Raw genomic sequence first — 15,286 nt, forward strand, 5'->3', positions numbered from 1 at the left:
TTTAGATTTACCAGAACGATGCAAGACAGAGGCATTGCACAAATAAGTCATCTGCAGATAGTTTCCTCTGCTGTTAGCAACCTGGTCCCAAAAGAAGAGTTTGAAGAGTCAAAACATTTCACTCCTAAACTGTTTAAACAATAAACCTGTAGACCAAGTGCTCTAGCCCTAAAATGCTGTGATCAACTGAACAATGGTACTTTATTTTGTGTGAACTAAAAGTGAAAATCCGGGGGGGGGGGGGGGAGAAGAAAAAGCAAAGCCACCAAGTTTTTAATTTTCATTAAAACAGTTGTTGAGAATGACTCATAATAGGCGGAGACTGTCCTGCCTCACATTTTATCAGCTACATATTTTTTCTAGCTCAGACTTAACACATTCAGCCCACGTGTTGTGCTGAATGCTGTTGATTAACATCATGCAATTTCACAGTACAAGCAAAAGACCTGTACAAAGAAGCTAGAGAAAGAAGGTGGTTCATATGTCTGTTAAACGAGTCTTGTTTCCTGCATAAATGAAGCTCACAGCCTGCCATGGAACATGGAGGGAATGGCTTTTCCCCAAGGTTACTGTTTGCCTATCAAAGTTTTGTGGCAGAGTTTGTATTAATAACTCTAATCTGCTGTCTTCTGGTGCCATGTGTTCAACGTCCTGAAAGTTAATTGCAGCATTGAATTAAAAAATGTTATGTTATACTCACATCTGTGTAATTAGTGGCTGCCAGAAGACTGGCTCTTTTCACCTTGTATTCTGCAGGCAGATCTAGGTGCTGCAAGGGGATACTGGTGACAGAAACACAAGTTGGGCCCCTGAAGTCTGCCTGTAAAGTCATTACTGGAATGTCCTGAAGGGGAAATGCATCACAAGGCAGCTTAATGCTTTAATCAATTTCTGTGATGAAAATTACTGCTAGTTTTTCAAAACTTCATTTTTCCTCATGCATCTTTCTCCTCACTGTGTAAGATAGAAATCACTGTGAAAACTCCAGGCAATAAATGACTTCTTGTCTAGATAGGAATTAAGGTTGTTTCTTTTTTCTTTTCTTTTTTTCTTTTGGTTTGGCTTGTTTTAAGCAAAACTCATATAGCTAGAAAGAAATACACAGCTAGAATGAGATGATACAGTGTTTTACCATTTTTGCAAATACACTTACTCCCCTGTTCTCCAAAGTACCACTGCAGGCACTTGGACAAATATGAGAGTCTCCAATGACAGCTGGATGCAGGTTTGTGAAAAGGAAAGTAATTTTTCAAGAAGAGTGGTAAAATGATAATTGTCAAGCTTCTGGTGTCATCTGCTTGGACATTCAAGGACTTTATTCTGTTTGCTTTTGGCTGAATTACGTGTGCCCTTCTACTGGCTGAATGGCATGTGCCTTCCTATTGAAAAACAATTTCAAAGTTCAAGCTAGAAATGCTATGATCTCTGTGGACAGAAATTGCTCTGATTTATTTAGGGATTTTTCTAGCCCAAACAGTACATTGTCTGCTTCCAGAACAAGCAAATGCTTAATACCTGTTTTCTAGAAAGGACAATGGGACATTTTTTAAACTGTCCGTGGTATAGTTCTTAGGCAATCACTCCGTGTGGATAATCTTCAAGTTACTACACTGTTTCACTAAGAAAAAAAAACACCTTACTTGAATTCAGCTCTCAAACTTCCCATTGCAATGACAACCAGTATAAGCTTGAATATGGCAAGATCTTAATATGGTTTTAATTGGCTTTGTCTCATCAGCATCCACAGATATACAGTTGCTGACAATCTGGCCTTAAGTCCTGATGTGAAAAAATGTGTTCAATGCTTAAAGGGGTAAGATGGAGAAGGGCTCTTGGGTAGATAATGTTAGGACAAGGGGGAATGATCTTAAACTAAAAGAGGGGAGATTTAGATTATAGGTTAAGAGGAAATTCTTCACTCAGAGGGTGGTGAGGCACTGGAGCAGGTTGCTCAGAGAAGATGTGAATGCACCAGGAAGTCCCTGGAGGTGTTCACAGCCAGGTTCGATGGGGCTTTGGGCAACCTGATCCAGTGGGTGGCATCTCTGTCTATGGCAGGGGGGTCGGAATGAGATGATTTTTAAGATCCCTTCCAACCCAAACTACTCTATATACTCTACTCCCTGAAATGTAAACTGCTTAAAATAATTAAGGTCACATTAAATAATTACACTTCAGTGGCCCGTTGTTTAACACCCTCTTCAGTTTTGGGCCCTCCATGTCCATAATTTGTGCTAATTTGTAAAGACAACACAGTGCTTCTTGTGCTTGAATTTTATATCAAGGAGCAAAGACTGCTTAAAGTTGAGTTATCTTGACCTTGTTGTCATTTCAGTTAAATACTAATAAGTCAGGTGGTTTTGAGCATGCAGCATACATCACTGAATTAAAGATTTGTCTCCAGTTGTTGTCTTCTAATGAAGCCATTGAAATGGAACACATCTACGGAGTAGAGTAAGAAGTAACAGGTTATGGTTTCAATGCTTCTTAAGACAGACATAAACTGAATTAAGTGTTTGAGGATGATGTTAGTCGTACTATACTTCGATCTCAGGAGACAGAGATGAGCAGAAATGGTTTAATCTGAAACAGGATAACAGGATTCTTCAAAAGAAAATCATTTGATATCAATATGATATAAAATCTTGTATGCCTATTTGCTGAGCAGATTATTATTTTCTTTAAACTACATTTTCAGAGTAGAGTAGCTTAAAACAAGACTAAAAATAGTAGAAAAGCCATTCAGAAAAACAAAATCTTACAAGTTCTGGGGCAGAATTTGGACTGGTGGTAGAGAAACAGATATAAGGTACCAGTCTGCAGCCTCTCCTGGAAGGCTGCATTACTACTCTTCCTTATATGAAACTTGGCAGGCTTACTTTGGGTTCTCTAGTGCAAGATTGATAGCACACCAGAGAACTCTGCTGGAAGATACATTTTGTGAGATGCTCTTCAAATATCAGGTGAGCAATGTCACTGCAAAAAACAGTGTGGTCCAGCTAGTATTGACCCTCTCAGCTACAAAAGTGGTGGCAGTTTCCTCTGGTCTTGAGGAACTTAAAATTTTGTCAGAGGCTGAGGGAATTCATTGCAAAGATAACTGATGCTTTTGTCATTGCATGCAGAACAGCACAGGTCTTCAAGTGTACTGGTGTTCAATTCTTCTGCATACATGAAGTTTATGCATATGGAAAAAGGTCCATAACTTATCCTATTCCTTTGTGGGGTACAGATTTTCACTTAAATCATGAAGCACATGAGAGGAATTTATTTTTTCTTGTTAGCAATTATCAACCCATTTCTTCACTGTTGTCTCTGGATATACTGAGACAATAGCCTGTATCTGTTCTTTATCATCACTTGGGATCTTTTTCTTACAGAGATGGATTATTTGGGATATGTTCTATTACTTTGTATGAAAATACATATCTCTTCCCCTTCTGTACAAAGGCTGACTCTGAGAAAGGACTGTTACAAGATTTAACACAAAACAGGTGTGAAGACTTTACAGTGCCACAAGGGAATTGGACATTTAAGTTTATCATGATCACATTTCTGACCTGATGGTCTAAAGCGAGTTGTTTGGAAATAGTGAAGCTATATGGGAAATGGAGGACCTCTGTCTTGAAGTTCAGCACAATCCTATTTTTGCTTTCTTGATTTGTGTTGCTTAGTATATTGTATATTTGTTCACAGTTCTACTGCGGTCACATCTCCACTTGACTTCATGTCTACAAGGAAATCTCATACTGGAATTAACCTTTAGTCCTCTTTGGAGATGTTCAATGTAAAACTATAATTGCATCCTCAAAATTTACAGTTTCACGTGTCTTTTGAGTTCAGTAGACTCCTATAACACAAGTAATTCCTCTGTTAGTAATCTACATGAGATTTTTCTTTATTGAAGATTTTCATTTTATCTTTTCATATAATTTCCTTAATGTAGGTAAAGTCATGGCACATTTCACGTAATCAGAAATTCGTGAAAGAGTAGAACATTTCTTTCTCTATCAATTTTTTACTTCTCTACAACAGTTAATTTATTTTTATTTTATTTATTTCTTTCCCCTAGGATTAGTATTTCCAGCTATTTTGCTAGAAAATCACAGAGAGATCTGACATCCTACTGCCTAGCTCAGGGTTTAAAACAGAAGAGGAACAAAGGAACAAAAAATGTGTCTGGACCACGTGCAGTTATGCTGAAAGCAGCAGTGTGGTAAACACTTTGTTAATGAAAAGGTTGTGCAAGAAGCAGGTTGAGTAGCAAGCATTACACATGAGAAACTTGCACAGATTAATTAAAGCCCTGAGCTAGCACGTACTTTGGTTTTAAGGATTCCGTCTAATCAGAGACAGCATCCAATTCAGTTACAGTTTTGTAAGTACTCTTCTAAGAAATAGACTCCAAATGGAGCCAAATTCATCTAGCTAAAAGACTTCAGATTTCCCTTAAGTTGGCCAAGAATGATTCAAAAGCATGAACTGCTGCAGAGGCTGAACAAATGCAAATAGTTTCTCATCAGTAGGAAGATCTCTGAAGATTAACAGTTTACATCTGCTCCTTCCAACTGGTGCTGAAAATGCTTGAATTACTTCAGTAGATGTGGCAAGGTTTTTGTGATAAATGAATTTGAAAAGAAAAGCGTTCTCATACAGGAGAAAAGAAGTTGAAAGGGTCTGATGATGCTTATTGAGGAGTTATTTCCACACATGGCGTAGAGTCCTTAACTCCTTAACAAGGAGTCATTTCCACTGTGTTTTACCCAAACCCTGGCTATACCAGATACAGCTTCAGCAGTTTTCTTACCACTTCAAAGTTCCAATATTACTCATATTATTTTAGGGAAACTCCAGTTTAGCATTCTGTTGCCATTTTAAGGGCTATTAGCAGTTAATTTAGCTTTGGCTTTGCACATTTCCTCATGACCCCAGATGCCTGGAATCTACATGCTGCTATGCTTTGTATTTCAGTCTAGTACTTAAAAAGTTTAAATGAGATTTGATATTGCACTGGTTTTATTTTTCCAGTTGTTCAAACTGGACTTCCTGCTGAAATGCACTTGTAGTCCTCTCCTTGTCTCTGTGACCAGACAAATGTGAGCCAGCAATGTGCCCTTATAGCACAGATGGCTAATGGCATTTTGGGCTGCATTAGGCAAAGTGTTGCCAGCAAGTCAAGGCAGGTTATCCTTCTCCTCTACTCAGCACAGCTGAGGCCACACCTGGGGTACTGTGTCCAGCTCTGGGCTCACCCCTACAAGAGAGGCATGGAGATACTGCAGGGAGCCCAGTGAAAGTGCCATGATGGTGATGAAGGGGCTGGAGCACCTCTTCTATGATAAATGACTGAGAGCTGGAATTGCTCAGCCTTGAGAAGAGAAGGCTCAGGGGGACATCATCTCTATCTATAAATACCTGAAGGGAAAGTGCAAAAAGGAGGGAGCCAGGCATACTTCAGTGGTGCCCAGTGCCAAGACAAGACGCAGTGGGCACAAACTAGAACACAAGAGGGTTCTATCTGAACATCAGGAAGCACTTCTTTACTGTGCGGTTGATGGAGCACTGGCACAGGTTGCCCAGAGAAGTTGTGTAGTCTCCCTCCTTGGTGATCTTCAGAAGCCACCTGGACATGGTCCTGGGTAACCTGCTTTGGGTGTCCCTGCTTGTACAGGGGGGTTGGACCAGATGGCCTCCACAAGTCCCTTCCAAACTCAGCTGTTCTATTATATTCAACAGTAAAGAGACTAAAATATATGTGCCAACAATATCTTGAAATTTAAAAAAGTTAGATGACAAACAAACCCTTGCATATGGACTTTATAATCTCTAATTTATCTAATCTCTTCTGTTGAGCTGTAGGTTATAAAAACTCGTGTCTTCTCAGATGTGAGAATGTAAGAGTGCAGTATGGCATCTCTTTGCATACGTACTGTGGTGTAACCCTGGCAGACAGCTGAGTCCCACACAGCTTCTCCACTTCCCCCCAGGTGGGGTAGGGAGAGAATCAAAACGTAAAAGTGAAAAAATCTTGTGAGGGGATAAGGACAGTTCACTAGGTAAAGCAAAAGCTGTGTGCACAAGCAAAGCCAAACAAGGAATCCATTTGCTACTTTCCATCAGCAGGCAGGTGTTCAGCCACTTCCAGGAAAGCAGAGCTCAGCACACATCGCAGTCTCTTGGGAAGACAAATGCTCAGCTTTTGTTGCTGTGCATGGCATCACACCCCATGGGACATCCCTTTGGTCCATCAGGGCCAGTTGTCCTGTCTGTGTTGCCCCCTAGCTTCTGGTGCACCTCCAGCCTCCTCACTGGCAGGGCAGTGTGACAAACAGAGAAGGAACAACTGAAACAGTGTATTATCACCACTATTTTTGTCACAAATCCAAAACAGAGCATCATACCAGCTATTGTAAAGAAAATCAACTCCATCCTGGCCTAAACCAGGGCAACACATAAGTCCAGGTATTTAAGTATGTGCACATCAACATAATTTATTTTATTTTATTTTATTTTATTTTATTTTATTTTATTTTATTTTATTTTATTTTATTTTATTTTATTTTATTTTTATTTTATTTTATTTTATTTTATTTTATTTTATTTTATTTTATTTTATTTTATTCTAAGTCCACACAGGGAACCTAAAATTAGTGTTGACTGGTTGTATAATTAAAGTGTACCCATATTTATGGCTTGTTTTGGAGTCAAAAAATGAAATGATCATTTGTCAAAGCTCACCTCCTGGTTTCCAGTAAGTATTTGTTTTGGATTTAACTAAGAATGGACAATTTTTAAGTCTTACATGAAAGAAATCAAAAATGTTTTCTGCATGTTCAGTGTTTTACATACTTATAACCTCATGATAGTGCTGTGTAATGTGCACTACCCTCACTGCCAGACTTGCTACATTCATTGAAAAGAATTTTTTTTTCAAAATGTAATTAAGAGCAGCTAAACATTAATTAAAGCCATTCAGAGGATGTTTCAAAATAGTTTCCACTTGTATTAAAGATAATTTGACACATTCAGATATGTTAATGTTATATGTACTGGGTTTTGCTCCTATACACAAACTTTATTATTTAATCATTTTGATTTTATTTTATATACAGTTATATAAACTAGTGATTACCTGCATACTGTGCTCTGAAAACTGATCATACACATAGCTCGGTGGACCCAAATGCGTCACCTTCATTACCATATCAATTGGACTTTCTTAATGAGCTAGATGGTTCTCCTATTTGGATTTAAAGAGCAGAGCTGAATTCCTTTTTGTTTTCCATATCAGAAGTTAAACCTCTGCAGACCTCATTAGATCCCCTATGCAATTCTGTTTTCTGTGTTGACCAGGTCCTAATGATCATACTGCACACACATACACACAAGAATTATTTACTGCACAAGGTGGCTACACAAACAGACTGCAAAATCCATCTGTGCTGGCACAGTCAAGGAAATTGAAGCTGAAGTGCTTTGCCCACTTTTTCCATTTATGATTAACCGATGTGGCCTCAGTTAGACTTGAATTCCTGACTTGAATTTTTCATAATTCTCTTTGGTAAAAATGAGAGCTACCTTTACATACTGAAGAACAACATCTACTTTGTAGAAGAACATTCTGAAGGGTTCCCCAATAAAAACACATAAAAAATTTTTCAAGTTCTAAGCAGTTTATTAAACATAATCACCCCATTTTACGTGAATGCTTATCCTGTGATTGCAGTAAAACTTGATGATTTTGATCAAAAAATCCCAATGCTTTGCAAAAATATATTAACCAATCCTTCAGTAGTTCACTTTTGTTTCACTGATCAGGTTAATACAGTTTTTGCCTAGTTGAGTAGTACTCCTATGGACTAAACTAGTAGTGGATGCAGAGCAGGATGTATAACAAAGTATATTAAAGTACCATGAGACTTTCAGGCTCAAAATAGAAGTCTAGATGTGGTCTGAAGTCAACCATAGTGTTGCTATTATTCTGCGGAAAGAGCTATTTTCAACTGCTTTGCAGTGAGGAAGAATCCTGAAATAGTCTATCATGGAACTACATCTGGAAACTAGGATGAAGCCAGACTGGGAGGGCAAGGGTTCATCCGAAGGAAATTTTATGCCTGAATCGACCTAAAATATGAGATTTTTGTAAGAGACGGGATGAATGGATATACACGCAGACAGCCCCAGCTTCAGAATGGTTTCCCTCTTCAAATACTGATGTGTGAATTCTACCATGATTTGCAGCAGCCTTTAACTAGTGGGCTTCAAGGCCAGCCTAATATGCAATGCTATCTCCATTTTTACTTTAAGCATGTAACATTATACATAAATATCTTTCTTGTTATCCCAGAAGATGAAGGACAAAATAGAAAAAGGTGAAGGAAGTGCCAAGACTTAGTTTGTATTTAAATGCAGGGTATTTTCTGGTTAGTCATTTCCTGCTCCCTTTTGCTTCAAGATATGTTGTACCTCTCCTATTCTTTTTAAAAAATGTTTTCCCTACCAATTGTACTTCTTAGCCTTCTACCAGTTACTTGGAAAGATGAATTAACTCTCTCTTTTAAAGGTAAAACAGATATAATCTGAAGGCAAGACAAGTCACTACATTCTTAGTAACATTCATTTAATTGTCTCTTGCAAATGCAACCATTTGACACAATCCTAATGCAGCAGATGCTTATGAAGTTCAGTTCTGCACTAGAGAAAGTAAATAGAGATTTTAATAGGAGTAAGTGAAATGGAGGATTTGGCTGATTTTGTTCACTCATCAAAAATCTGGTGAGGGCTGGCTGCACAGGACTACATAGGCTCTTCTGCTTGCTCACCATCAGGACCATGCACACAGACATCCCCATCCCATGATGTAATACACAGCTGTGCTCCATCACAGGTCTAAAAAATTATTCCTATCTGCTCACTTTTCTTATAACCATATCAGTATTTTCATTTCCATCCAGAGGTCTTTCAAGACAGTGAGTAGGCCATGGCCAATATGAATTATTCTAAGGGACCATATCAGTAGGCACAGAACAAGATGCAGAAAAAACAGGAGAGATAAAAAATAAAATGGGGTAATATACCTATATCACAATGAAATATTTCCCAGTTCCTTAATATTGAAAGGCTATTAACATTGTTAAGGATCAGTATTTAAAGCTGGAACACAAGCCTGAATATTAGAAAATCCCAGATGGATGGAAGAGAACTACTGTGCCCATATACAGGAAGCAAAAGCAGCACAGCAGCAGCAAGCCTGCATAAATTTGATGTGGTGGAGTACACCAGTAAAGGCGAGCAGTGTGAAACTAACAGGGCGTTAGCCTGAGTGTCTCAATAAACAAACCTGACGATGCTACTTGTAAAGATTACCAGTCTTCAGAAATAGTTTCTATTTTCAGAAATCTATTTTCATACAATGCATAAATTACTGCTACATTATATTCTCAACTTGGATACAAGTATAATGCAAGGTATGTCTACTATCTTACATCTTAAAAAGTTCTGTTTTGTAAAAAAAACTTACATGCAGAAAAATACATAACACTTTCATCAATTACTTCAAACTTTAAAATCACTGTTGACCAGACCTGTGGCTGTGATAATGACTTGTGAAATAACAATAAATAATGACGTAGGTTTTTTATTTATGAGGATCTATTCAAATGAATTAACTGTAACAAAGCCAGATTTATAGTTATGCACCTGGGAAGGAGGAATGAAGGGAAAACAGTTACAGAATAGGCAATTGTGAATATGCCTAGGCCATAGTCAGTCCCCAAAATCAATTTCCTCCTCTAAGGCAGAATTTGCAAAATATTTCCTTCCCTTTGCTTTTCAGTCTTTTCTGTATCAAACAGATGAGTTGGTCATTCCCAGATACTTGCTGTTACATCGCAATTTATGGTGGGAAATTTGTTGGGGCTTTTATTTTTGTTATTGTTCAGGTGTGAATGCATTTTTGTTCTCTTTTCACTAAATTATATATTTATATATTTGTAATACAAAATGCAAAGTAATATCACTGCAAAGCTACAAGCTCAGTTCATAGAGTGATCTTCTGCAAATGCTAAAAAACCTGTTGCAGCCCAGGCAGTCAGATTTTGTGATAGTCTGGCTGATCTGCCTTAAAAGAAAACAGAAATGAAAAGAGAAAAGGGAGTGGTGTCTTAAGTAAAAAAAAACAAAACAAAACAAAACAAAACAAAAAAACCCTAAACTTTCCATGTCTCACTTCCCAGTTTGTAAGGCCATAAGACCAAATGTCAGTTAGTCATAATTTGTAAGTGGCATTCTTATCCCTGATTCTATTTTACCAGTTTGATAGAATTTTTCATACTAATTTGAAAATAAGCCCTCAGGCAGAAAACTCTGATGTTTCAAATGGCAGTTCTACTAAGAGATGGCCTTTTTCTAAAGTGATGTATTATTGTTCTTCCAGGTATACTTTTTTTTGCTCATTTACAACAGAAAATGTTCTTCCCCTTTCTTCTCGGTTCATAGAGCTTGCAGACCTACTCTGGTATGTCTATTTCCACTGTAGTGATTTTTTTTAAAGCTAAAGCTCAGTCTGATCTAAAAACCTTCTTCAAGGCGAAAAGAAAAGAAAAGGCAATTAAAGTATGTTTTAGGATTTTCTTAGTCATTTTTTTTATTTTGTATTTATTTTTAGTTTTAATTTTTCTTGATCACTTCCTTTCTCTGTAAGAGGAATGAAAGTTTCTACACTCTCGGAAAAAATCAGATCAATGTTTCCATTCCATCACCCAACACCCTAGGGATGTCACCTTCAAGCAAGCTAGCACGCATCTGTAGGCTAATAGTTGAGAGCACTTTTTATATTTCACCTTGTAAACTTCTAAACTACTCAGGCAACTATCAGGGAACCTCTCTAGGGGAATACCATGACCCAAACATGCTGCATGTTTTGGACTTGAGCAGCAGATCCGTGAAGCAAATAGAGTTGAACACAGATTTTGGTTTCATCTTTTGCTCCAATTTAGGGCTCAGCTGTTTGTTCTGCAGCTTTTCAGAAAGCAAGTGATAATCAGTATCAGTAACTTGGTGGACAAAACCAGCACTTTCTCACTTGACAAAAATGTCTAGAGGAAGATATCTGAGCAACGTTTGGATACCAGCTGCATCCTTTAAGTCTCCTGCATTGTGCACATATTGTAATCTGGTGCACACATATTGTAATCTGGTGGACACTTCTACTGTGTTTGATTCAGAGAATATAGTTAATGCTAGCTTCCAAATATTTTTTTCCAATATTACTTAAAAAAAAAATACATTGAAGTCATTTTTCTGTTTATCTGACAGCTCAATATTAAAACTCACTGACTCAATTTGCCTGCAAAATAAAAATTCCTTACCATTTTGTAAAGCGTCACATTAACCACACTGCCCCATGTACTGCCATGCGCATTTCTTCTGAGTCACCTAACGTACCTCATATTTAGATTGTGTTTGGTGAGGTGAGAGATGTCTGCAGGCTTTCCTCTCGTCTTAATGATCAGTCCAAGATACTGGAAGAATCTGAAGTTCAATCCTCTTGAGTTTTCTCAGTCAGATCTAATGTATCATGAAGCTCTTTTGTATATACAAGTGGAGGGTATCCCAATGAAGTCTGGAGGATTTAGAAAATGTTAAGAAAAGATGAAGTAACAGAAGTTGTGTGCTGCGGATCTGGCAGCAACTACTTTTGCAGCACTCCTCTGACGGACTGATTTGTTTGCTACACTAGTCCATATGTCTGAGAGTGATAGGTCACGGGAATGGCCTTGATTTTTTTTTCAGATTTGATAAAACTCCTTTAACAGAGATACTTGAAAATTGGTTTGTGATATATTCTCTCTTTTGGGATATACACAGTACTAAAATCAGTTTTTTTGTTTTGTTTTGTTTTTTGACTGTGGCACCATGTAAAAGAACTGACCCCACAAAGCTGGTCAGGTCAGAGATTTTATCCTTTTTCTGAGCTCCGCGGCAGACTCATGACAGTCTTTTTTCAGTCTTTACAATTGCCTACCTGCAACATACAAAAGAATCCCCAGACCCTTGGTCTGGCAAATGCCCCTGGACAGAGCCACCTCTTGGAAGTTACAGGTATGAAATCCCTGGGTTTATCAGTTGTTTTGCCTGTTTTTCTGTTTTGTGATACTCACATAGACATTTTTAAGATTTTTAAGATTTTTTTAGGCCTTGTTCATGCATCCTGACAGTACTTTGAGGCCTTGGTTTGTGGTCCAAGGTCTCTGCACCAGAACAGGAGAACAGAAGAAGCATATCTCTGAGGACTGTGAAGCACTTGGTCTTCTCCTGTTAGGGAGTGTACTGATAAGACAGTTTGTGGTAGGTAGCTGTAATCTGGAAATCAACAGCCCCCAAATGTTGTATACATAACAGATATTCCAAAAGTGTTAGGTGGACTACGACTGCTTCTCTAACCATCCTAAGGTCAGCAGAAGTACTCACATACTTGTAGCTTGTTTAATGTACACTTGCTTGTCTGCTCACAGTGGTCAGTCACAACATGTGATTGACCACAGATGGCACTTCATAAATCACTGTATGAGATGCACTAGAGATGCACATTGCTGGATAACATGGCATATCCTTGTGCAAGCAAGGAGAGCTACTCTGTGCTCCCTGTTCTGTCTGCTACCCTCAACCACTCTAGCTTGTTCATCTGTACAATGGTGACAGAACTTCTGTAAAAAGCCACTTTAGGGACACAGAAAGATTGCCAATAAAACATACATTTGTGAAAGTCTTGTACTCCCTGTGTTACTACAGTAAGCTGTGCTCCACCTGGCACCTGTGGGTAAGAGGTTATGGCACGGCTCAGGACACTCCTAGTTTGCAGGCATTCAGGCAGCAGACAGAAAAGCAGAAGCAGGTTACCATAATACCTAGCTGCTGTTAAGACAAGCAATAAGTTAAAACAAACCATCCTGTGCTTTTCATCTGTTTTGTTTGATAATGTTAAAGGAAAAAGAGATGTTTTTCTTTTTGTACCCCCAGCTCCTCTTGTTCTGATCCCAGTTCCCCTGCTGTCTGACAAGTGTTTTCATTACAGCCTACCAGACATTCCTGATAGCTTCCTGATCCCAACTACATTAATTGGTGCTCATACTCTACTCAGACTCTTCCTTGGACTGACCAGAAATTGTAGCTGGTAAACCCAGCCCCCCTTCTTGCCAGTGCATTGGCATCTGACACTAAAAGCAGCTCTCACAGCTTCTCTCATGCTCCTTTCTCTCAGCCCTGCTCTTCCCCAGGTCCCGCTCTCCTCTCATTTGCTCCCTGGGCAGAGATTGATTAGGGCAGGTCAGTGGGATATGAGCTTAAGGCCCAGACTCCTCAAATTAGAGTGGACGTGTCAGTGCTGTTCTTCATTCTGTTTTGTCAAGCAGAGGTTTCATGCATTCGGTGTGCTTTCTGCCCTAGATGTCTTACAACATGAATGCTGCTTTGCCAAATTCTTCCAGGTAACTTTCCATGAATGCAGATGCTAGGCACACGTCCAAGAAATCATGTTTTTTTGTGGTGCTCCACTCAATGAAATCTTGTGGTTTCCCAGAAACTGTACACAGGCAAGCTTCACGGAGGAAGACTGCTAGCAGCTGTGGTTTGAATTTAAACTAGTCAGAAACCACCAGCACATCGAGCGGAAAGGCTGAGAAGTGAATAGGTAGAAACCGATGGAAAAACACTCTCCGGTGGAATGAAAACCCAGGGCTTTAGCAGCATTTGAAGCCCTTTCCCCTGGACCTTTGTACTTCCTCAGGCCAGGCTTGAAGGTGAGACACGGTATGCATGCCAGGCAACGCCTTGTGCATATGCACTGTGGGATGGGGACCGGGGTACTGCTGGCTGTGGGCAGCCTCACCGAGCCTGGGCACACAGGCCCTGGCAGCAAGGGGCAGGAGGACGCAGGGCACCGGTGCTGGCACCCAGCGAGGGCCATTCGGGCCTGCTCTGCCTGAGGCAGCACGGAGCACCCGGCCCGCTTGTATCGGCCTCAGCGGAGCCAGTCTGGGTTTTAGGGCAAGCTAATGGGGAAAGAGAACCTTTACTTTACCAAAGTTGTGGAGGTTATGAATTTTCCCTCTCTCTTTTGGTTACAATGTGAACAAAATCTGCCTTGTTTTTGGGAGACGGCATTGGGTCAGCATGCCTGCAGGTGGCCTGCAGCACAAAACCCGCCACCTGGGACCCCTCTTCTCCTCTTCAACTGAACAAAAGTTTTCTTTGGGTTGTTTTTATAATCCCCAAATGCTTACATATAAGTCATAAGAGGTTTGTGTTTAGTTCTTCTGTCTGCCTTATATGGATCCCAAGACCAGACAAAACGTGAAGTGCAGACTGCTAGACACACTTCTATGAGGCCTACTTGAGCTTGTCAAAACTGATTTGTCTCCAGTAAATATTCTGGTTTGAATAGAGCATTCTATTCTGGCAACATTTCATTTTACACACTCTAATTTATATTAATGTATTGGCAGGAATGCCCCCATCTTATTAAATAAACCAGATTGTTTGAACACTGTTCTGTAAAAATGCTTGTTTTCTGTGATTCAACCACTAATGCATCACAGAAAAAAACTCACAAGCATCCTAGATATTACAGCGAACTAATTTATTTCACCGGGATTTTAACATAACCCTTTATTTGTCCTTTCTCTTATTGCAACACCTATAGTAAGGCAACATATCACATCTTTGCTAGCAGACTGGTAAGAGGTTGAACTTCATCAAAATACCAGGAATAAAAGCATGTGGAAAAATAAATAGTTTTCTTGATTGGAAAAATATAGAAAAATAAATAAAGAAAATGAGACGAAATTTATAAAACAAATTTGCTCGGTGGCTATATACTGCAAACTATGAGAATGAGTACCCTGCTCTGAAGAAACAGGACCAGGCACATAGCAGTAAGAAGTAAGCTGACTCTCCTGTCTCCCTCAGCATTGCATGTGACTGTAGTGGCAGGTGGCTGACAGGGTTTCTGGGTGTAGGAGCAAAGTTTAGGAGGAATAAAACTAAAATAAGCTTTAAGAATGCTCAGAGTGCTCCTCACCATGCAGCTTTTCATTTGCACTGACAGACACCACTTACTCTGACAGGATTTTGACTGCTTGGCAGCTGAGTTGGGTGAGATGTCATGGGGTCTGAGAAACTGAGCATCCTTAGTCTTTAACCTAAACCAGCCCTGGGCAGCAGGCATGTCGTGGTGTCCCTGTGCATTTCCTGGATGATGTCCCTTGTCTGTCCACATTCAGCTTCA

Source organism: Anser anser, assembly GCF_964211835.1.
Source record: "Anser anser genome assembly, chromosome: Z".
Classification (NCBI taxonomy): domain Eukaryota; kingdom Metazoa; phylum Chordata; class Aves; order Anseriformes; family Anatidae; genus Anser; species Anser anser.